The sequence below is a fragment of the Phyllobates terribilis genome, unplaced genomic scaffold (assembly GCF_046119375.1).
Source record: "Phyllobates terribilis strain yellow unplaced genomic scaffold, ASM4611937v1 Scaffold_11__3_contigs__length_659146591, whole genome shotgun sequence".
Lineage (NCBI taxonomy): Eukaryota > Metazoa > Chordata > Amphibia > Anura > Dendrobatidae > Phyllobates > Phyllobates terribilis.
The window spans coordinates 394326331-394351650 of NW_027362771.1; positions in this window are offsets into that span (position 1 = coordinate 394326331).

The following is a 25320-nucleotide window of genomic DNA, read 5'->3' on the forward strand; positions in this document are numbered from 1 at the left end:
CTTAGATATCCATGGTTATGACCACTAATTAACTGTCACTATTTGAGTCGTTGTAACCATAGATACCTAAGTTACTGCAATGTCCTGCACATGCGGTAAGCGATATAGCTTATCAGAAGAACTTATACTACATTTCTAATTGGAGGTATTTGCTAATATTATTATTATTACACCTACTACAGATTGGGATAGGATCTTGGAGATGGGAATACCCCTTTCATGCAGTTTTCCAAATAAATGGGGGGATACATGTAATGAAACAACAGGGGCTAACATAGTATTCAAACAGTAATCACGATAACAGATAGTGGATATGACTGTTACATACTGGAGGTGCTGGAAAGATTTTCTTTATTTATATTATATTCTAGTTCATCAAGCTCTTCTCGCTCAGAGTCGATGTATAAATGCTCAGTGGTCAAATTCCACCATTTACTCTTACATATGGATACACAGACTAATGGCCCTATACCCCATTATTGCTCCAGGGATCTACCACATTCCTATTAATATTATCTACCACTCCTATGCAATTTATTTAATCCAATATGTCCATTTACATGGGGCTCTCTTGCTGACGATATTTGAGCTCAACATTGTTTAAATACAATTGTCGACTACAAGCCTGTATGTTTATATATAAATTCATGTGTAAATTATTATCTATTTTACTTATCTATAGTTACATTTTATTTGTCTATTTGTAAATATTGATAAATCTACTGGTATTATTATAGTTATGAATGATTTTCAAACTAAATTGCTGATAGATTCTGATCTCATTTATAGCCACACCATGACAAATACTCAGGAGAGTCAAAATATTCTGTTGTATAGTATAGTCGTCTAAAGCACTGAATCATCTCCTTTGAATCATGTGACATCTAAAAACAAAATAAAATCTATTTCATGTGCATTACTACTGGAGTGTGCAGTGAATCTTACTCTACATACTGGAGGTTAAAGGGGTTGCCCAGTCGAAATCAATAAGTCTGCAGTCACTCTGTCTGACTGCAAACTTTTTAATCCCCATAGCGCATGCACTGTGTGCTGCGGGGATTTGCTGGTTTCTGAGCCGGGGCCTGATGGTATGTATGAGTTTTACATACTCCCGGGCAGAAGCTATCTAATGGGCGTGACCTCACTCCATACACTTGTATTGAGCGAGGCTGCGCCCTATCTTTTCAGTGGGCGTGGACGACTAGAGGGTGTGGACAACTAGAGAGTACAGCCTCGCTCCATACAAGTGTATGGAGCGAGGCCGCGCCCACTAGCCGGGAATAATATAACTCATACATACCCTCTGGTCCCAACTCAGAAATGGGCGAATCTCCACAGCGTACAGTGCATGCACTGGGGGGATTCACACAGGGTGACTGCAGACTTATCGATTTTAACCAGACAACCCCTTTAACCACTATCTATATTACATAATAGAAGATTACAGCTTTCTCCCAATGATTATAATAGAAGGGATAGTGTAAAATACTGTACAAGGACTCTTCAGAAGCCTAGTTCTCGATAGAAGCAGGATCCAGTGTAAAAAGCAAGGTAGACCAGTCCACACTACAGCACTTGGATGCATTTGTCGGTGCTACCTACGGTCCCTCATGTATGTTATAGAACAAAAGTGTCCAATGACTTAGAAAGTAGACTTATCCTTCATCTCCAATTGGGACTGCTTCCATTTACCTTACCTGAATAAGAAAGCCCTTGTTGTGGTGATTATTGAGTCCTTTTTAGTATATTTAAATAAAAGTTATATTTTAGGGGTCTAATCTCCTGTTGGTTGTTTAGCTTTATAATTGGGCCCCACTTATATATTTTTTGTTCAGGTGTTGAATAAGAAAGCCCTATAAAAAACTTGACACCAAGACCAGTGTTTGGTGAGCGAAATGGCCACAGCTTTATTGATTTTACTAAATAAACAATGCAAAACATTTATTTTATTTTGGTCCCTGTATAACACCAAAAGATAACTCCACACCATGCCGAGTGACCGCTTAAGGCAGTGAGCATGTGTAAACCTCAGGGCCAAAACCGCCAGCTGTGTCGACTATTACACATAAACCATTTCCACAAACCAAAAGGGGATGGAGGGTGGGTGATTCTCCAATGATGAAGTGACATGAAAAAGGTATCCATCTTACATTCTTATTCCTGTATAACACCAAAAGATAACACCACCCCATGCCAAGTGAACGCTCAAGGCAGTGAGCATGTGTAAACCTCAGGGCCAAAACCACCACAGAAGGAGGACGAAATAACCTATTTGTTCCTCTGACCAACGCCCCTTCGATGCCATCCTGTAAGCAGGACAGAAAATGTCCTTACCAATAGCATACAAATGTACCCCATCCACTAAAAGCAAATCCTGATTGTGCTTTTCTAGCATGCGATAGCGTATAACCATCCCCCCATTAGATCATACAAACCTTGAAACCCGCATATTCAGCAACCTGCGAGCCTTTTCCTATGCTGCCATATTCCTTGCTCCTCTCCAAACTTTCCTATAAATTATTTCAGACTATACCAAAACGCAATTCTTCCGAAACAAATTTTTTAAACCCATCCAAGTCTGATTTTATAAAAATAATGAGATCCGCCAACTTGATCTTACCAAGATCGTTGCCCCCTCGCATGTATGACCAATACAACAGACTGTACAAGCAATTTGCTAATTGTTCCACTAAGGTAACACCTGGGCCCAACGCAAACCTCTGAAATTTTGCCAGTGCACCTCCACATGCAGGAACTCCAAGTGGAGATCACACTGGCCAGATCTCCACTCTTTTTTTAGCCCAAAACATGTATGAATGACCGAGGATCCATATATGCGGAATAGATAAATCTGGAATGAAACAAAATCCGATATACCAGTAAGACTATAGAAAAAATTAAACTGAGCACTTGTGTTCTTTACAACACATGCGCCACACGTCAGATCCCCCTGTTTGGTGCGGGATCCAGCGCTGAGCCCGCACCTTTCCAGGCACATGTCAGCTGATCTATACAGCTGAAATGTGCCAGCAAAAGCCGCAGGTGGAATCGCGATCCAATGGTCGGCGCTGATAGCAAGTGAGCAATTCTGCTACACACAGGCGATCTGATCATCACCTGTGTGTAGCAGAAGGGATCAGACAACTGCAGCTTCTAGTCTCCTATGGAGACTATTGAAGCATGCAAAAAGTGCAAAAAAAAAATGTTTTTAAAAATATAAAAAAAATAAAAAATATATAAAAGTTTAAATCACCCTCCCCCTTTTGCTCCATTCAAAATAAAACAGTAAAAAAAAAAACACACATACACATATTTGGTATTGCCGGGTTCAGAATCGCCTGATCTATCAATATAAAAAAAATAATTAATCCAATCAGTAAATGGCGAAAAAAATTCTAAACGCCAGAATTACGTTTTTTTGGTCGCTGCAACATTGCAATAAAATGCAATAACGGGTGATCAAAACATCGTATCTACCCCAAAATGGTATCAATAAAAACGTCAGCGCGGAGCACAAAAAATAAGTCCTCACCTGGCCCAAAATCATGAAAAATAGAGACCTCGGGTCTCGGAAAATGGCACCATTTTTTTTTGCAAACTTTGCATTTTTTTTTTACCTCTAAAATAAAAAAAAACCTATACATAATGACCTGGAGAATAATAATGGCAGGTAATTTTTAGCATCAAATGAACGTGGTAAAAAAAAAAACAATTGTGGAATTGCACTTTTTTTCAATTTCACCGCACTTTGAATTTTTTTCACATTTTCCAGTACACGATATGGTAAAACCAGTGATGTCTTTCAAAAGTACAACTTTTCCTGCAAAAAATAAGCCCTCACACGGCCATATTGACTGAAAAATAAAAATGTTATGGCTCTGGGAAAAGGGGGGCAAAAAATGAAAACGCAAAAACAGAAAATGCTCCGGTCATGAAGGGGTTAAAAAGTCACCCGACTCATGCACAAAAAATTGGGGAACCGAGGGACGACTAGCAACAGATTCTTGTACGATTAAAACAAGGCAAAAAGAACCGCCCAAAGGTTTTATCGTTAACCAAGATCTCAGCCCACTTTGATTCGTTTTTGACTTCCACGCGCAAATTTTCAAATCTTCGTCAGAACCATTAACATTGCTGGCCTGCAAGCCACACATGTGACAGGTGCTAGGTGCTCTAACTAGCCAACTTTTAAAGCTGCGAAAAAGCGAGGGAAAAAGCTGCCGTAAAAAGATGCGCCTTGAAAGGACTACTCGCAACCAACACGAATATTCTAAAAATACGGCTCAACATTGCAAAAAGATACCAGACACATATAACCCAGATTCTGCTTCTCCTTCCTCCAACCTTTAACAATCTGTTTTACCACAAAATTCTTTTGGCAAGTCCTGTGTGCTCCATAATTTTAATATGAAAGCAATGCCTGCTAGTTCCTTCGCACACTAGCACTGGAGATACCTTTTTTCCTCAAATAATCCAGCACTGATAATGTTATTTCCAAATGCAGCTGAGCAACAGAGGGAAATTTTAGACCGGCAATACTCAACCAAGTATTCCAGGTTGCTCCATGGCTCCTCCATTTGGACTGCGTCACTGCCGATTCTACTAAATGCAACAGCTCGGTTCACCCAGGGCCCACAAGTGAATTGGGAAGTGGAAACTGACCTCTGGGATCCAACGTTCTGAAACTATCCATCTGTAATCGAGACATGCATCTGTAATACCGTTATCCAGACCTGGAACATGATGGGCCCTGAACCAGATATTCAACAGCATGTACTACAGCAATGTTATCTTTCCAAAATAGGATCCACCTATTGGCCAACTTGGAGCCCCAAATATCAATGGCAACAATTATGGGAAAAAGCTCGAGAAAGGTTATATTTTTAATTAAACCACCCAGGAGGCCACGCTGACGTACCCAGAATGGCCCCGAAACCAATGCTGGTCAGGAGCTACAAATCAACATTGGACACCTCAACCTCCTAAAACATTAACCTGTGATTAAATGATTTTAAGAATTATTGCTAAACCAACAGATCTTCTCTTATAGCCTGTGTAATTCTAATAAAATGGTCTGGTTTTTATTATTGCTAGTAGCCAAGGACAGGCGCCTTGAATTTAAAAAAAAAAAAAACTCTCCCCATTGGTATTATCCAACAGGCAAAAAACACAACCCTAACAATGAGTGGACCTGTCAGTTTAACCTTTTTGGCAATGACCAGTGATAAAAAAGGAGACACAAGTCTCTGCAATTTTTTTGTCAGGAAGATGGAAAACCATAGAGAGCGTGTCTAGCTCGATACCCAAAAAGGAAAGGTTAGTTGTTGGGCCTTCAGTTTTCTCCTTGACTATAGGAACGCTAATGTTCCCCATTAACTTCCTAAAAACATATAATGCATAACTGCACATATTGTCATTGCTAGGACAGACAAATAAAAAACATCTAAGTAATGTATCCTCGATGGAACCCATGACTCGAACCTTACCATCCACTCAACAAAGGATGCAAATACTTCAAAATAATAGCAAGAAATTGAACAACCTATAGGTAAACAGATATCAACGAAAAAGGAACCGTCTAACCTACAACCTAATAAATAATAACAAGCAGGATTAAGGGTTAAAGAGCCAAAAACTGACTCAGTATCAGATTTGGCAAGTAATGCCCCTTTACCATGAGGATGTACCAATTGGACAGCTACATCGAAAGACGTATAAGACACAGCCATATCTTCTTGGACATCACATCATTAACTGAGTCCTTCGGATGATAAGATTATTGCTGGATAAGACAAATCTTACCCTGCTCTTTTTGGGGACCAAGCCAAGAAGGGATGCTGTTAGGGAACAGCGGGTCCATAAAAAGACCCACTACCCGTGATGAAGATACTTCTTTTAAAGGTTTCTCAAGCGCTACCTACAGCTGTTCTGTAACTGATTTTAAATTATGCAAAATTTGCATTTTTTAAGTAAGACTGAAAGCGGATCAAACCTGAGGCAAAACCGTCAGTTAGAAGGTTTGCCTACTTGTCCTAGGATACTGCTCTAACCAATGTCGCATTGCACTGATGTGTACTGATGTTTTCATCTGCATCGGGTAGCATAATTTTCTCCGACTGTCGGTTTCTCCTAAAACTACGTAAGGCCGTGTGAGACCCACCACAAATTGTGCATATGTGTCAGAACTTACAGGAAGAACCCATTCAGGGAGACAAAGCTGACTGGCAACGAAACTCCTCTTCATAGCGCCACCAAGCCGAACTTCCGTGTACCTTGTGGGTGCTATATATTGTATCGATGTATGCAAAAAAGTTCTGATCCTTTTCCAGGAAAACGTTGGCATAGGATAAAGGCCAAGGTAGAAAAATCCTGGATCCAATTCCCAAATATGTTTGTGCCTTTCCTTCAGAAACACATTCAAAAACTCTTACCTTATCTACTGTCACATGATCTACTGGAAGAAAAGGCCAAACATACACAAACTCATGTCGGATAATTCTGTTCCATTTCCATAGACACGCCAGTACTAAGCAGCGCAACCCCACAAAGCAATGATCCCTAAAAGCGAAACTGGCGCAAAAATCAGACCTCACAGGCAGAGCCAAAAGCTCCACTGTAAGATCTTGAGACCTTGGGGTACTGCTCCTTTGCTCCAATTTCGCTAAAAATACTTTCAAAGCTTAGATAAGGTCGTGGTTTGCATTAAAAACATTCTTGGAGACTGCCGTGGGCCAAACACCACTGCAGGTTAACTCAGCCCCCAGACGGTGTCTGTCTTTTCAAGTGTGAATAAAAGTGCAGTCAACCACAGTTTTGTGCACTTCTGAAAAGAAAAACAACGCTGAACAGAGACTAGATGGACTCCAGAGTAATTCTGGTGCCCCATTATACTGAATGGATCCCTCAGGGGTTTCATCTGAATCACATCACTCTGAGATTTAGATGGAAACCTCAATGTAAGTGCTCAGCGTAGAGCACAGGATAAATGTGATTTAAAATATTATGTAAATTATTACCAATAAAACCTTCAAATATACCAAAAAAGCAAGTCCCCACTCAGGTCTGTCATCTGTTAACGGAAATATACGGGGCTTCCACATTACTGATAGTACAAAGGCTCTAAAAAGATAAAATGGCTTCTCGGCAAATACTGCAAATTCAGCAAATACTGTGCTCCCAAATCAAAATGTCCCTTCCCTTCTGAGCCTCAGTGTACCTAAACCAGATTTAGCATCCACATGTTTGTAATTTCTGTAGCGATGTGTCCAGAAGCACGAACTGGGCACAATGTACTGGGCACTACAATGTACTGGGCACTACAGTGTACAGGCACTACAATGTACTGGACACTACATTGTATGGGCACTACAATAGCAGATTTGCAATTTTCACTCAGCAACATCCACTGTTGCTTGTTTCTGGAAAAATCATGGAGTCATATCCTCACTACACTTGTAAATACATTTCCAAAGGAGTATAATTTCCAAAATGGGGTCACTTGAGGGGAGCATTCTGCTCTTCCAGTACTTAGGGGCTCTGTATATGGAGTCCACAAACTATTCTAGGAAAATCGGTGCTCCAGTAAGTAAATAGTGCTCCGTCCCTCCCGAGTCTCGCCGTGTGGCTAAGCAGTACTGTACAGCCACATATAGAGTATTTCCACATTCAGCAGAAATTGTGTGACAAATTTTGGTGCCATTTTTACCCAATTCCCCATGTGACAATGTCAAATCTGGAGCTAAAACAAAATTTTGTTGGTAAAAATTTAATTATTTTTCGTCCACTGCCCAATGGTATAAAATTCTGCGACACACCTGTAGTTTAAATATGATCACTGCACCCTTAGATGAATTCATTGAGAGGTGTAGTTTGTAAAATGGGGTCACTTATGGGGTTTCTGCTGTTCTTGCACCTGAGGGCCCTCTCAGTGTGTCATGGCACCAGCAAACCTTCCCTTCTGAACTTTGCACTGTGCCTGAAAAGTAGTTCCTGATTACATTTTGTGGTTAAAATGTGTTTTATTTTCATGGCTCAACGTTCAGTAGTTCTGTGAAGCACCTGGAGGTTCAAGGTGCTAGTTTTCAAAATGGGATCACTTGTGTGAGGTTTCTACTGTTTAGGCACATCAGGGGCTCTCAACATAAAGTGACACTGGTCAGAATTGTCAAATGTGGCCCGGTCATGAAGGTGAAAACCGGCTGGGGGGGCGAAGGGTTAAATAAAGCTTATGTCCATTTTGCTTCCTTTGATTTGCAGAAATCCATCCAAGCATTTTATTATGCTTAAAAGTAATGTCCTATTGATATCTAGCACAATACAGCAATTCTCACATAGATTTCTGTGTGCTACAATATAATTTCTCTAAAAGCTGCAATGTGGAGAGAGAATATCACTTTTGATGCCTGAGCCCTGCAGAGATTAGATAAATTGCATAGGATCACTCTGAGTTGACACTGCTTCAAACACAGGTATGTTTCCTCTGCTCAGAGAAATAGGAGGTTGGAAGGGTCAAAAAAATAAGGATCTTGACTTATATTTTGAGTAGCAGCATCACTTGAAGCAATCAAGATAATTAAGATCTAAGCGCTGCACAAATGACTGGAGCTCTTACTGTGAACTGTACTCTTTATCTCCCACCTTAGCTGATATAACCTTTCCATAGTCTCCTAGCCTGGCTGGTGCTACCAGCTACTGTCTTCTAACTGATGCGATGAATACGGAACTCAGAGCAACGTGCTGATACAACTGTATGGAGAAATGATGTGTTTGGAAAATGTCATATACACTGATGTCTCATACTTCGGTGACACCATTTTCTATTATTATAGTGATCACCAACACAATTTCAAAAGAAGGCTGCATGAAGGTCTCCACGTAGGACTTTTTTCATTTGTGTTGGGAAAAGAGGGCGAGGTAATTGGTTTACTAAGTTTTCTCTCCTACTTTTCTTCTTAAAAGAGGATCTGTCATCAGATGCATGCTGCTCTCAGCAAAGGCAGCATGAAATACCAACAGGCTTCCTCATTACAATTAATCACCTTTTATTCTAAAATGCTGCAGCATTTCAGAAAAAAGACATGGACAATTGGGTGAAGTATCTGCTGGCTTCTTCCACTTTCTTCTGCTAGTCAGGGCTGGTGTTGATGCCATTCTTAAGCAGTCTTAATCGTGTTACGATTAAGACTGCTAAAATCGAAACGCGTCAACACCAGAGCACTGTACTATTTGTGACCTGATTTTAATGTAAATGTAATAAACTTGCCAAGATTTTACCAAAGAAGCCAGCTTTTTTTCTGCTATATTGGATTCATTTGCCCAGGCCAAGGGGCTTGTTGGATCGCTGAAACAGATGCAATGGTGGATGCCTACAATGGTGAGCTCATCTAGTTTTCTAACTATGCAATGCCCTCAGTCCACAAGATCCCATCCTGGGGCCAATAGTTCCACTGTCCCCATGCCAGGCGATACCCACTGTTTCCCAACTTTTGGTTGGCCCATAGCTTTAGTATCTCCCAACAGTATAGTCTGTAGTCACATCCTCTGCTCCTCCAGACGATGGATACCATGACCGTAGCATGGGTATCAAGCTCCAGCCAACAACAACCCCTCATTCCCTCTTCAGTGTCCTAAATACCCCAAGGCGCCCCCCCACACACACTCCCGGAATTTAACTCAGCCCTCGGGGAACACTCCCTTCCAAAACTAACTGTGCATTGGTGGAGGTATTTCTCTGATGCCATGCCCATCACCTGGGACTGCATGTAAGACCCCCTGTGGTGAAGGCTCCACTGGCTCTACTATCCCCATACAAATAATGGGACTGGTGGCTGGGAGAACAATGGCTTAATTGAGGCCCCTGAGACCCTAACAAATGGAATGATTACTTTACCTGATTACCAATCTTGTGTCTGGCCTTATGTATACATAGATCCAGACCACACATCTCCCTCTGCTTACTGTCACTGAATGGAAACATTGATTCCTGAGGCTGAACACAGACAGATTTGTGCACCTTAAACTGACAAGCAAGCAAATCTCTAATAAAACACGATAATAAGATCGACTTAACCAATGCAAAAAATCAGTTTCCCTTAGAGCCGTGGACTCCACTATGTCCAAAAGTGTTGGCATCCTTGAAATTGTTCCAGAAAATTAAGTATTTCTCCCAGAAAATTATTGCAATTACACATGTTTTGTTAGAGGTGAAGAGACTTTTAAGCCATAATGCTCCTATGGGAAATATGCAAATTGTCTCTTCAGAGAGAAAGAAGTCTAGAACTCAAGTGCCACCTGTAGGAAGTAGCAATCCTAAAGTCAATATTGAGTCTCTAACGAGCCTTGTCACATGACTTCGGATTAAAACCAAATTCTCAATTTGCAGACACTGTGTTTCGGGGTACTGCCCCTCATCAGTACAAAGTGTGAGATTTGGTTTGTCTGGGTGAGAGGTGTCTGACCAGAATCCAAGGGGTAGCGTTTCTCCTTGCGGAGAGTGACATGTCAAGCCTGACATGCCGAGGTGAGGAGACTTTTAAGCCGCAATGCTCCTCTGGGAAATATACAAATTATCGCTTCATAGAGGAAGAGGACTAAGAACTCTAGTGCCACCTATAGGAAGTAGCAATCCTAAAAGTCAATATCGACCCTGTAACGAGTCTTGTCACATGACTTAGGATTAAAGCCAAAACCAAAATCTCAATTTGCAGACACTGTGTTTTGGGGTATATTACTTGGTAATGAATCAATGAAATGATGCTTCGGCCATTGTCAGATATATTCAAGAATTTACAAACAGTAGAGGAGGGGCATCGATGTGATTGAGCATGGTAACTGTGGGATTGGCTAGAAAAGGGAGTGGGAGTGGAGCAGAGGTAAGTGGCTGCGAGTTCTCGCCATCTCTAGATCATAATAGAACATTAATGAGTAGAAGCTTGAGGATCAAAGAAGAGTATATAGGCCTACACTAGAGATTAACGTTCTTTAATTACCTTTTCTGGGTTTTAATGAAGTTTGATTAACTTAATTTTTTTTTTCAGTTTAATAAAATTTAAATTGGTGTATTAAAATTGTTCTTAGTAAATTGAATAACATATTAGGAAATAATTTGCTGGAGGGGCCTCAAACTTTCGACTGCCTAGGGGCCTCCACATGGTTAAATCCGGCATTGAGACTGATGTGATGCTGTTTCTGTTTCTGGATATGTCCTTGTTTTGCCCTGTTATTTTCTCATCTACATTGTTATTAATAAATGGCACCCTTTATATGTGTAATACATAGACATACTAGGATCACCAGTGGAAACATGCCTCTATGATGTCCATATGCTGTGACAGAACCTTACGATTGATTCTGATGAGATGGAAGATTCACACAGTGCGCAAGGAATAATGAATTAGAAAGGTTACCACTTAGGCAGTGTAAGATTGGTGCAAATTTCATCATGTAGCAGGACAATATCCGAAGTATTGCCTGAGCTATGCAGGATCAATTTACTACAGGAATATTAGAGAGTATTGTCTTGATTAAAAATTACTACTATATTTTGACCCTTAGCTCTGTAAGGAAAATCCTTATAAAAAAAAGTCAAGAAAAAGTCGGGTGTTGAAATTTCCTGTGAAAATAAGCTTAAAGAAATAGTTATATAAAATGCAAGTTATGACAATTGTCAGCCTTTTGTCCTGTACTAGTACCCATCACTTCTTCTTGATGGAAATTTCATATTGAAATAACGTAGAACACTTCATTTTATTTTCCAGATACGTCGGACTCGGAACCAAAATATCACTGACCCAAGTGTCAGCTTTTTGGAAATTTCTAACTAGAATAAACCCAGGTCACTTCATAACATATAGGTTTGGATGTTTTATTGGAAATTCTATTCTTTATTACCTATTTTATAGATGATACTTTGGTTAATGCAAAACCATTTTAATAGACTTGTACCCTAGCTTACAACTTACTGTATAATCATTGGGTCAAGGGTGGATTAAGGAAAAAAAACTATACTCGCCTTCTGCTGCTCCTTCGCCCTAACTTATGCACCTTATGACTTGTTTGCTGGCTCAGATGTAATATGAAGGCTGCAGTCAATCAGCAGCTACTGATTGGCTACAGTGCAGTCAATCAGCAGCTGCAGATTGGCTACAGTGGTCATTGCCAGATGCTGATACCAGCAGGCCAGTGGGGGGTGCAGTAGTGAATGTAGAGGAGTAGTATTGCTCTGTGTAGTATCGGTGTCTCTGCCTCCTGCCGGGCAGAGACGCCGTTCCCCTCACCGCCGCGGTCCTGGTCTGGCGTCTTCCTGCTCCCCTCCTGCTGCTGCTGTGGCCCGCACCGCTTCCCGGGCACAGCGCTTAGGGCGTGCGTGCTCCCTCCCTCTTAAAGGGGCCGTGCGCCGTCCTAAAGAGTCCCCGGCCAATGGCCGGAGGACTTCCCCTTTATAAGGCACCTCCTCCAAAATGGAGGTGCCTGTGCAAGGTTGTTGTTCCTTGTGCTAACACTTGCTTCAGCCCTCAGGTCCCGCTGCCTGTCAGTCCTGCCCGCCAGTCTGTCTAACAGTCCAGCCCGCCAGTCTGTCTAATAGTTCTGCCCGCCAGTCTGCCAGATACCTGCCGTGTCCGCCAGCCTGTCTAACTGGAGCACCTGCCAGTTACCTGTCGTGCCCGCCAGCCTGCCAACCCGGAGCATCTACTAAGTAACCTGTCGTGCCCGCCTGCCTGCCTACCTGGAACACCTGCCAGTTACCTGCCATGCCCGCCTGCTTGCCTACCCGAAGCGCCTGTCTGGCTATCAGCCGTACCTGCCTGCTTATCTACCTGGAACACCCGTCAGCCTTCCTGCCGTGCTCATCCGCTGAACCAGTCAGCTCCTGTCATCTGACCCGTGGGAGTCACCTGCTCTCACACAAGGTCGGTCCCAAGTGGCACCTGGTCCACCTGACCGGTCCCTCCCAGGTTCACGGAGTCGACTTAGCCACCGTGTGACCTGGGTCGGTCCGAGTAAGCACTTAGTTACGCCCCTCTGGTCCCTCCTTGCAAAGGGTTAACAGAACATACTCGCTCATCACTAGTAAAGAACATGCCTAAAACTGTGAACATTTGATTTTCTTTTTATTTTGAAGTAAACAATAAATAGGACAAAATGTCTGAAAACTTCAGTGTGCATAACTATTCTCCACCTTAGTCAGTACTTTGTAAAGCCTCCTATTCTGGCAATTACAGCTGCAAGTCACTTTGAATAAGTCTCTATGAGCTTTCCACATCTTACCACTGGGATTTTTGCCCATTCCTCAAGGCAAAACTGCTCCAGCTCCTTAAAGTTAGATGATTTCCTCTGGTGAAGAGCAATCTTCAAGTCTGACTGCCGATTCTCAATTGGATTTAGATCTGGTAATCAGGGCCGGACTGGCCATCTGGCAATTCTGGAAAATGCCAGATGGGCTGGTGCCAGCTGTGGGCCTCTCCTTCAGGCACACCTGCATGACTGAAACCAGTCGTTCCAGCGAGAAATAAAATTAATTTTGTCCCGGGTGCCGCATTTTCAGTACGGTGGCTGGGCACCTTCATAATACTATTAACCTGCAGATTAACCCTATATCAGAGTTATCTGACCTGACAGGTTCCCTTTAAATTTCACAGCAGTTTGCATTCTGTAAACTTGATATATATCTCGAGCTATCCACAAAAATCAACGAACATATATCACATTCACTTCATAGCAAGTGGGCCTGTGTGCTCGCAAATGCCAGGGCTGAATTTAAGTCCCAGTCCGACCCTGCTGGGCTTTGACTAGGCCACTCCAAAACATTTACACATTTTCCATTAAATCACATAAGTGTTGCTATAGCAGTATGCTTTGGGTCATTGTCTTGTTGGAAGGTGAATCTCTGTCCCAGTCTCAAATCACTGACAGACTGAAACAGGTTTTGCTCAAGAATATCCCTGTATTTCGCACCATCCATCTTCCCCTCGACCATTTTCCCTGTCCCTCCTGCCAAAAAAATATTCCCACAGCATGATGCTGTGCCACCATGTTTCACTGTGGGGATGGTGTTCTTGGGGTGATGAGCAGTGTTGGTTTGGCGTCAGACATAGCGCTTACCTTGGAGGACAAAAAGTTAAATTTTGGTCTCATCCATACATTTGAGGTGTCTCGCACATGTCTTTTGGCAAACCCAAAACGAGCCTTACAGTTTTTGTGTGTAAGTGAAGGCTTTTCTTTGTCCACTCTTCCATAAAGGCCACCTCTATGGAGCATATGGCTTATTGTGCTCGTGTGGACAGATACTCCAGTCCCTGCTTGGGAACTCTGTAGCTCCTTCAGGGTTACCTTTGGTCTCTGGGCTGCCTCTCTGATTAATGCCCTCCTTTGCCCAGGCTGAGAGTTTTGGAAGGCGGTCCTCTCTTGGCAGGCTTGTTGTGGTATCATGTTCTTTCCATTTGATGATAATGGATTTGATGGTGCTCTGGGGATCATCAGAGATTGGGATATTTTTTTATAACCCAACCCTGACTTGTACCTCTCAACAACTTTGTCCCTGACTTGTTTGGAGATCTCAATGATCTTCATGTGGTTGTTTGGCTAGTGGTGCCTCTTGCTTAATGGTGTTGCAGCCTCTGTGGCCTTTTAGAAAAGGTGTGTATATACTGACAGGCCATGTGACACTTAAATTGCACACAAATCTTCCTTTTATTAAGCATGGGACTTATGGAGGTAATTGCTTGCACCAGAAATGTTTAGGGGCTTCATAGCAAATGGGGTGGATACATATTCATATGCCAATTTTTAGTTATTTGAACCCACAAATTTAATTTATGTCTATATTTTTCTCATTACACTTCACCCATTTAGACTATTTAGTGTTGATGCATCACACACAAATCAGATTACAAAAATATTTGCACACAGGTTGTAATGTAACAAAATAGGTAAAAAGCCGAGGGGGGGAGGGTGGAGGTGAATACTTTTGCAAGCCACTGTAAAACCCTCTATGGCAGTTTTCAACACTCTTTTTAATTCATTTACATTTGACACATTCATGAAATGTCTTTAACAAAACAATAAGAGTAGACACATTATATTGGTCCAATTCTTTTTGTTCAAATAATAAAGTACGTGTCTGATACTCATATACAATCATATACAAAAGGCCTTCTACTTTGGTTTGCAACTTTTCTCCTGACAGACAGTTTCCCTTTAGTCATTGCTTTATGTCTATGTGACCACACACTTTATCTTGGACTCCCAAGTGCCTTCTGTGAGCTGCAGATGCACACTCCTTATAGGGGTTGTTGCACCTTCTATCTTCAGGAGCACACCACTCCCCTGACTCCTGGCTTCCTTCTTGCCGGGAGAGTGGTGTACTCCTGATAATTGACAGACAATGGAGGGGTTCTGAAGCAGACTGGACCCAGCAATCTAATTTAGTTAACCTAGTGAACTAAAACATCTATACACAAGACATAAACAAACGGCATTATTACTATTAATATTTAATAATAGCATATGCTTCAGTACATGGGCAAAAAATGTATGCTTTAATAACACATTGTGATACGCAGTCTGTTATGCACACAGGTTTCCCTTTGGAAGGTTGCAGTCTAATTTGTATCCGTTTGTGTTTTGTGTTGCTACCATTTCAACGAAGGTCTATGTTTGAAAGCCATTTTTGATTTGTTGCTATGCTTATTTTTATTATTTATTTTGTTTTAGGAGAATTACTGTAAAAAAAAAAGTATCACATCTTCATTAGTTTTATTTCATGGATACTATAAGATAACAATAATTCCTATTGAATCATGCGTTACTCAGTAATATTTTATTTGTACATGTCCCCTCTGAAATGTATAGTGCTGCGGAATTTTGGAGCTAAAAAAATAAAATAAAAAAAAAAAGCTTTCCAATTAAAGTATTTTGGAACGCTTTGCACTCTTTCCTGTATCATTTTTATGGATGCTAATAGCACCATCATATTGCAGTCATACATCTCTTTTATTATAATTTTACATATGAAATTCACATAAAAACATTCCAGGAAATGTGTGCTGACAGCAAGCACATTGCATGGCACATGTCCATTAGGCGTAAGTACAGGCATGACATGATCCAACATTCCTTATTAAGTGAAGCCCTACAGAGATTACTTATTTTGAGCTAAAAGAAAATGCTTTCCAAAAGAGCTGATATAGCAGTCAGCTATTAATGGGAAAAGCATTTACTTTAGATTAAGGAGCGTGTAAAGGAGAAAGGGTCCTCTATAGATGGCTATTAGGGATGTTAGTTAAATATTTATAATGTCTAAATTAGCATAGTGAAAGCCCAATTCATCAATTTGTTCTGGTTTGTTTGTAAGAGAGGAAAAAATCTTTTAGTGGCCTGAGAAAAGAAGCTGATGGTCAGCAGCGGGGAGCACATCCACAACCTGCTATCAGGTCACAGCTGGATTTACTGGGAATCTGCTTACAGAAACCTGTTACTCTAATATACCTTGTAACCAAGGTCAATATTAATAAAATATACACTGCAGACGTACGGCTGGGGCACTTGTAGATAGATGAACATGATGATGGCTGTGTCAACGTAGCCTATGACTGAGTGCATATTGGGATGAGATTGATTGAAATACAGACACCTGATGGGGCAGAATATAGATCAAAGTGGTTTCACCTTATAAATGCAACAGTACAAGCTCCACAAGCCTCCAGATTTTTATTGTAACACTGGTTATATATTTATTTACATGCATACATTGAGACCTGTCGGGAAAAATTTTACGTATGTAAATAACGGTATGACTAGGCTGGTATATAAATAATATAATATAAATGATACCTTTTTTCTGTAGGGATCCAGTGTGCCAGTCATGAGAAGTCTGTATAGAAATCACAGTGGACATGCACTGGGCACGTGTCAACGCACTTAGAAGCCGTCCAAGTGCAAGTTGAAGACCCTTTACATGCGGCATGGTTATTCAGCTGTAATGGGGTGGGGGCAACAGATAAAGACTGTGAAAGCTCTTTACTTGATCTAGAGCATGGTAGGACCATTTTAGCATTTATGCCATTTTTTTCTCCACAAAGGGATAGTAAAGTGCGGAAACCAAACATTGGGCCCTCCAGATGGGTTGGTAGCATAAACCAACACCAATACAGGAGATAGGGACATTTTCTTTTTTGCAATAGGGTTTAGACAGTTTTTAGTAGAAGAAATCATGGCACTTTCAAACATGTAGATGCCCAAGTAGGATCCAATCCCATAATACAATGAATGTAGAACTTGGCGCTTGAAACATTTGCTGATTATATCTTTATTTGTGGTTGCAATCTAAAATCATCAAATGTTTCGGTCCAAACAATAGACTTTCATTGGTAACACATGTTGCCCAGAAGCAAAAGTGGTGAAACTCAACGCAATGGCGTAGAGGCGGTATCCACTACTGCTCTTCTCCCCTCTGCAGCGGTGGTTACCATCTCTACACCATTGCGCTGAGTTTCATCACTTTTGTTTCTGGGCAACATGTGTTACTGATGAAGGTCTATTGTTTGGACCGAAACGTTTGATGATTTGGGGTTTGCAACCACAAATAAAGATATCTTCTGCATGTATGCCCTCAAAAAAAAAATTTGAATCCCCAATGCAAAATATGTAACAACGATTTGTTTATTTTTATAGGTTTTATGGTACGAATATATTTCAGTGATCACACTTAGAAATTATATTTCTGGTTTCCAAATTTGGGACAGAAAAATCTTTTAGCTCCAGGATCTACCACAACCACAAACTCCTCCACCTGTAGGTGCACACCAGAACAATATACCATTTTACAATTCACCAATTCCATTCTGTCAAAATTCCTTTTATTGTAACTGAAATGGCATCTTTCTTACAACTCCAAAGACATACAGATAGGGGATCTAGATTGTGAGCCCCAATGGGGACAGTGACGATAATGTCTGTAAATTGTCAGAATTGTAAAGCGCTGCGGAATATGTTGGCGCTATATAAATAAAAAAATTATTATTATTATGATTATTAAGTAAAACACGCCTACAGTAAAGCATTACTCTGAATGGCTGGCGTTATATACATAGACGTCTTTTCTACCTTGTTGTAACTACATTATAATAAACGGCACAAAACTAAATCAAAGGTCATATGTTTAAGATTAACCTTTGGTATCATGTTCAAGAAAGAACTAAAGTCAAAATGCAAATTTTTCAAATGAATCATAATTAAATGTCTAGGGGAGTGTTAATATTAATAATGCATGCTGGGGGTGTGATGGCATCAATTATTTATGATAAGGCTATTTATGCAGGGCTTAGCATCATACTGATACAGATTGCTGTGCTAATATCTAGCTGTCATTTGTGATGTTATGTCGCAGGAATATGTGCATGATTTTACATTGCATAGTATTATGTCCATGTAAAGCTCGTAAATTCCATAGATCTGTGCAATGGGTAGGAGAATGATGCATTTCCATTCCACAGAGGACACCAGAGCTCACTGTAAATGTGTGCATGCTTCTAATTGCCATCACCCTGTTTGGAAAGCACACATAATGGATTTAATCCTCATCATGCACTTGCAGAGTGGTGACTGCTCCTAGGAGGGATCCTGAGTGCTAATGACTGATGCCCCTGTTGGTCTCTTGTAAGATGTGCTTAACTGCAGCCAAACCCACTCACTGGGACAAGTCCATGGTAGTGTAGAACATTTAACATTTGCACTTCTCTGTTTGGAGGCAGCAGGGCGTTTTGTCCTGGGGTCGCTGACCCTCTGCTCCCCTATCAGCTGCCTTGAAACCTTAATTGAATGACAGATGGTCAGCTTAGAGAGCCAGAAGCCCCTAAAGTGCCACTTGCCTGTAGCAAAGACACCAGATCAGTATTTGTTTCTCCAAAGAGCATGATCACAATGTATATTTGGGCTGAGGGATGCTGACCCTTTTATATTAGGTTTCCTTGACATGACCCTGGTCTAGGCCTTGTGCTTAGGGTGCGGCTTTGTATCACTCCCAGTGCCTTTTTCATAGTCAGTATCCTCAGCATTGCCCTAGAATTGTGATGATCGAAACATACATCAAGGAAATCACATTGTTACCATCACAAGAGGCCATAGATATGACTACACGGCTATGGTTTGTTCAAGGAAGACTAAGTACCTGCTGATGGAGTTCATGACTCCCTATAAATAGGCTGCGGTCACTGCCTGAGCACTTGTCTGCATACCTCTATGGTCCCTATTTTTGGAATATATATGTATGTATATACATATATATGCATATCATCAAATATTCTAAAAGACATGGTCTGCATAATATTGGAACTATGTGTAATGTATAAAAATGATAGATAGATAGATAGATAGATAGATAGATAGATAGATAGATAGATAGATAGATAGATAGATAGATAGATACAATAAAGGCAGCAATCCAATATAGAAAAATATTTAATGACCCATAGTGGCAATGGCGACATTTTGGTCCAAATGAGGACCTGCCTGAGAAACATCCTGATTTGGACCAAAACTTTGCCATTGCCACAATGGGCTATTAAATATTTCTCAGTAGTAGTTGAGTTGAGATCACACACCAATGATACATACATAGTCAGCTTTAGCCTATGCATATATAGCTCCATGTATAAGATGAATGCCAGCAAATATTAACTTTCAGTAATTAGTGGAGGAAATGTGGTTATTTGCTGGAGTGTTTGCAGGAAAGAGGTAGCAGCATGTTCACCCCTGATGGGTGCTGTGTCTGTGTCTGTAATATTAAGGAGCACATTGCAGGGGGATGCTATCACTGTGTGTGGACACCATGGGCTTGAGAATGAGGCTAGTAAAGGTCACAGCCAGGGGTCAGTCAGCACATATAACTGAAGATCCTAAAGGTCACTGCATTATCAATCCCATTCCTAGCCCATTGTGTTGCTTTTAATGGAGGAATAGAGTGATTGCTGGAGACAATATACAGGTGATTGTGATAGATATGACTAATTAACTGAGACATGTTAGTGCCACATACAGTAAATTAGTGTCCTAGAAATATCATATTGAAATGGGTTTCAATAAAAGGACATACACCACGTATATTATAGAATGTATAAATTGTACATGGCTGTATCTATTGCATGTATTGTGCATTATAGAGTATTTCAAATATTGTGTATACTTTAGTATTTACTGTAGTATAGTAAATATATTGTAGTCTACTGTACACAGTATATATTGTGTTTTGTGGTCTATATTGTATATATTGTGTGTTGTAGTCTATATTATGTGTTGTACTACATGTTTAGTGAATTGGAGTGTTAGATGTATATATTGTGTAGTATAATCATATAAACTTAGAACTATACCAAATATAAGATGTATCAAATACAATATAAGCAATATAGATTATAAGGTGCATTAAATACTATATAAATCATATAGATTATAATCTATATTACTTATATTCTATTGTATTTTATGCACCTTATATTTGGTATAGTTCTAAGTTTTATTATATCATACTACATTCTATACTGCATGATTGTACTATAGTATGTGTCATATATTGTGGACTGTTTGCAATATTATATATTTCCTGTAATGTGTATTATAGTCTTTTTTTGTCTTTATATTGCATAGTCCCTATTAGTAATATTAAAGCGTATATTACTGTTTAGGTTATTAGCACATTGTATACTAATTACATATAATGATGTTTAATACAATAAAATATAAAGAGAAATATAAAGTTGTATTAGATACATAGATATAGATAGATAGATAGATAGATAGATAGATAGATAGTAAATATATGATAGATAGATATATAGATAGATAGTAAATATACAATAGATAGATAGATAGATAGATAGATAGATAGATAGATGAAAAAGAATATGATATTCTAAATATAAATTTCCCTCTTAGCTTTTCCCCAGCCTGCATTAGCAATGCCTTGGGATGCTTTTTAATGATACAACCCTAGAGATGCTGTTTTGGGAAGTTCTCCCTCAGACCTGTCAGCTGTGTAAATTGTCAGGCAAAAGCTTCCTGTCCCTTTAAAAGAATAAGAGCTGTGATTCCTGCAATCACTGGTGTTACAGTAAAAGCATATTGATCCAGAGCCCATATTGCATGAACGGGAGGACTGAGGCAGCAAACCTAATCAACTTATTTCAGTGTAAGCATTTAACCATTTATAAATGTTTTATTCCAGCACAACCACTAACACCTGCTGCCTAATAAATACCATGTAATGTAATCTATCCACACCCAGCTAAATGATAAGCAGCATCCATAGCTTGGTGCTTTTAATTAGAGCCTGAGATCTGGCAGGGGCAACAAGGCCCAGCTGAATGAAGGAGGCACATGCAGCCCTATGCAGAGATAGCTGACATCAACTTCCGCAGCAACTCCAGATCGAACCTTTCGATTGTAACTGAAACAATTTGCATACTGATTCTCTTTCATTGCCTTCCAGATCCATAACAAGGCAGCCAGCTATTCACATGCAAGAAGCATCCTGAAATGCAAGGCAAAGCTCAGCCATAGCGCTGCACAAAGCCCCTGGCTCACAAATAATAGCACACTGCTTCTGCTTATTACTTCTATACAATTATCTTACTGGATACAGGCTGATTATTGCTGCATCAACAATGGCTGGACCCCAGGATGGACCGAGTGCTGCCGCTGCTGCTGCTGCACCTCCGCTGGAGCAGGAGGCTGGCTGCCTGGGAATGGATACTGCACAGAGCTGCTGAAGACAGGGGCGCAGCACCGCAGCAAGGATGATGGTGATGATGATGATATGGATGATGGTGGAACCTGCTTGCCCTGCCATAGCCTGGCCAAGGAGAACTGATTCTTGTATAATAGATTTTTATTTTTGCCCTGAATAAAATGAATCTCCATATCCTTCATGTTTTGATATCTTACAGGATTGGACACATCTCCAGAGTCTGCATCATTGTTTCTATATGAAAGTATGCACATAGATTTTTTTTGTTGTTGTTCCTAGGGGCAAATCTAGGATGTAAAGCCTGCCTGGGATGTCAAAGAGGCAACTTGCCATGAAATCTGCTAATGTGCTGCGGATCACAGGGGTAAGCAGATCTAACTGCAGACAGGAAGCACTGGGAATAAATCCACACCTTGGGGGAACTTAGGGCCAAAGGCAGATGAGAGGCTGGGAAAAGTAGAGGGGTGACATTTGGCACACAGCTGAGGGTAGTGGGCATGCAAACAAGGTTTACTGCTCTACAGAGGTCAACAGCAGCGTCACAAAGACAGCACCTCCACACTGCTGAGTCCTCTGTGCTGCCTGGGGGTGGGGGGCACTCTGTGCACTGCCTGGCCAATTGCTGGAGGAATACAGAAATGCATCGTGTGTTGTGTGTATCAAATGGTCTGTGCGTGTGAGTGGAGTGAATATGTCACTCTATATACACTGTGTATACTTTACCTGATGTGTGGAATCTTCTGTACACATTCAGTGTTCCTGGTATACAGAATATTATAGGCAGCTATCTATGTATCTATCTATGGATCTATTTATGTATCTGTCTCATCAATTATCAATCTATCTGTCATCTATCAATCTATGTATCTACCTATATATCTATCTATCATCTATGTATCTATTATCTATGTATCTATTCTATCATCTATCTATCCATATATCTATCTATGTATCTATCTACCTATGCATCTATTTATGTATCTGTCTATCTATGTATCTATCTATCTATCCATCTATATATCTATGCACCTATTTATGTATCTGTCTCATCAATTATCAATCTATCTGTCATCTATCAATCTATGTATCTATCTATCTATCTATCTATATATCTATCATCTATGCATCTATTATCTATCTATTCTGTCATCTATCTATCCATATATCTATCTATCTATCTATGTATCTATCTATCTATGCATCTATGTATCATCTATTATTTATTTATGTATCTAACTATTCATCTATCTATCATCTATCAATCTATCTATCTATCATCTATCTGTCTATTTATCTATCTATGCATCTATCTATCCATATATCTATCTATCCATCTATCTATCTATCTCACCTATGATCTATATATCATCTATCTATCTATTCATCTATGATCTATCAATCTATCTATCATCTATCTATAATCTATCTATCATCTATGTATTCATCTATGATCTATTATCTATCTGTATGTCTGCATTTTATGTATGTCTATCTATCATCAAGGGAGATATTTCTAGAATCTCTCTTTAGATAAAGAGAAAGTAAAAGGACCTTTGTGCAGAGCATTCCTAGCTACATACTTTGATCTGTGCAGTCTTTTGGCATTTTGCAATCCATACAAGCTATATACACACTGTAGCAGGTTTATCAGGTTGCCAGTGCATTTTATAATGGAAGATAGCACATTATAATGTAGCATTCATTACATTGCTCATGTAAAGGCACATGTGGCCAGCGAATTTCCAATGAAATGTAAGATTATTCATGTAGATTACTTTGTGAGAAAGAATTATGGCCGTAATGTGTACAACACAGGATGGAACCTGCCTTGTGTGCACATTGACAAAAACACCGATCACACCTAATTTCAGCTAGTCCATACTGTATATGTATTGTATCTATCTGTATATTTCTATCTATCTCTGAAGATAGATAGATAGATAGATAGATAGATAGATAGATAGATAGATAGATAGATAGATAGATAGATAGACCAAGGAAATATTTACCCATTTCCTAATGAGTCTCCAGTACTGCAGCACTGTAAGCGATAGATACAAATTGGTTCTGTACTCTATTATAGGTGCAGTGCATGCAAACAAAAGAACTGGATAGAATGATTTTTTCTGACGCATATTCTATATGTTTATTTCGGATCTGACCAACATCTATCTATCTACCCATCCATCCATAATATATCTATTAATCTAATGTATCCTGCTATCTCCTTATCTCTATCTATGGATCCATATTTTCTCTGTTCAGTAGTTAACTTGGGGAGGCGATCCTGTCTGTCACTGCTGAGCGGATCACAGGACGGCACCTGTTCTTCTGCTCATATATAATATCTTGATCCGTAGGAAAGTGACGATTGTTCTACATTTGTTGCCCTACCTGTAGGGTGACAACTATAGGGAAAGTCGGGTGCTTCTAATCTATGTAGTGTAGGGACCATAAACCTTATGCATTTCTGTGTTTTTGTAATGCGCATATTTTTACGTTTCACACAAAACAGAAAATATGTGAAGATTGCTGTTTACAGTCAATTTTTAGATCGTAAATTTCATTTCAAAGGGTTTTTATTCAAATAAATAAATAGCTAATATGCAGATGATGTCTTTATACAACACAAGTTATTTATACTTTTCAGTTACAAGCCTGTGTCCAAAGTCATATTTAAATTATTATAGATATTAGTATTAATCTTGTTCTTATTATTATTAGTGTTATTAATATTATCATTGTTGTGATTAACTATTTTATGTATGTCTTGTACCAATGATTCTTTTCCAGATCTATTATAGCGAACACCTGAGAAATTATTGTGCAAAAATATATATATTTATATATTCTGCCCAAAAAAATACTAATGACTAAGGTTTAAATTAAACAGTAGGGCATTGAGGGATCCATGTAATTGACTTAATTTCACTTTTTTAATGGGTTAACATGAGAAATCAATATGCAGATGTGTTGTTGAATGCACGAGGGAAGGAAAAAAGTCTTTGGGTCTGAAAGTGTAAGACGAATCAGTGTGGGTATTATGTAATTTAGTTATGTTATGTTAGGTCAATTAAGATTCTGCTAATCCCTGAGATGTATTGCCCAGCTGGTAAGGAAGAACTGCTGCCATATGAATGATGACAGGCAATAAGAATTACAGATGAACTAGATATATCAGAAGGGTAAGCTTTGTCACAGGTAACTCAGGTCCCCACTCTTCTGTTCATAAGGAATAGATAAACAGATAGATAGATAGATAGACAGATAGATAGATAGATAGATAGATACTGTAGATAAAGCACAGATGACACGACGTTTATTTTCCTCCAGTCCACTTCATATAAATTTCGATTTGCAATATTTATCATTGCAAAATAATCTTTTCCTAGAAATGTTTTTTACAAAATAAAAAAATATAAGCTGTAATACTAAAACAGAACCATTTATAAACCCATTTCATAAAAATGAAAATAAGTCTCCTCCATTAAATCGTAGAACCATAAAAAGGGAAGAAATCTCATTTCCCCATTGATTTTTCTCCCCACCCCAATGAAATTAATTGTGAACGTGTGAATGGC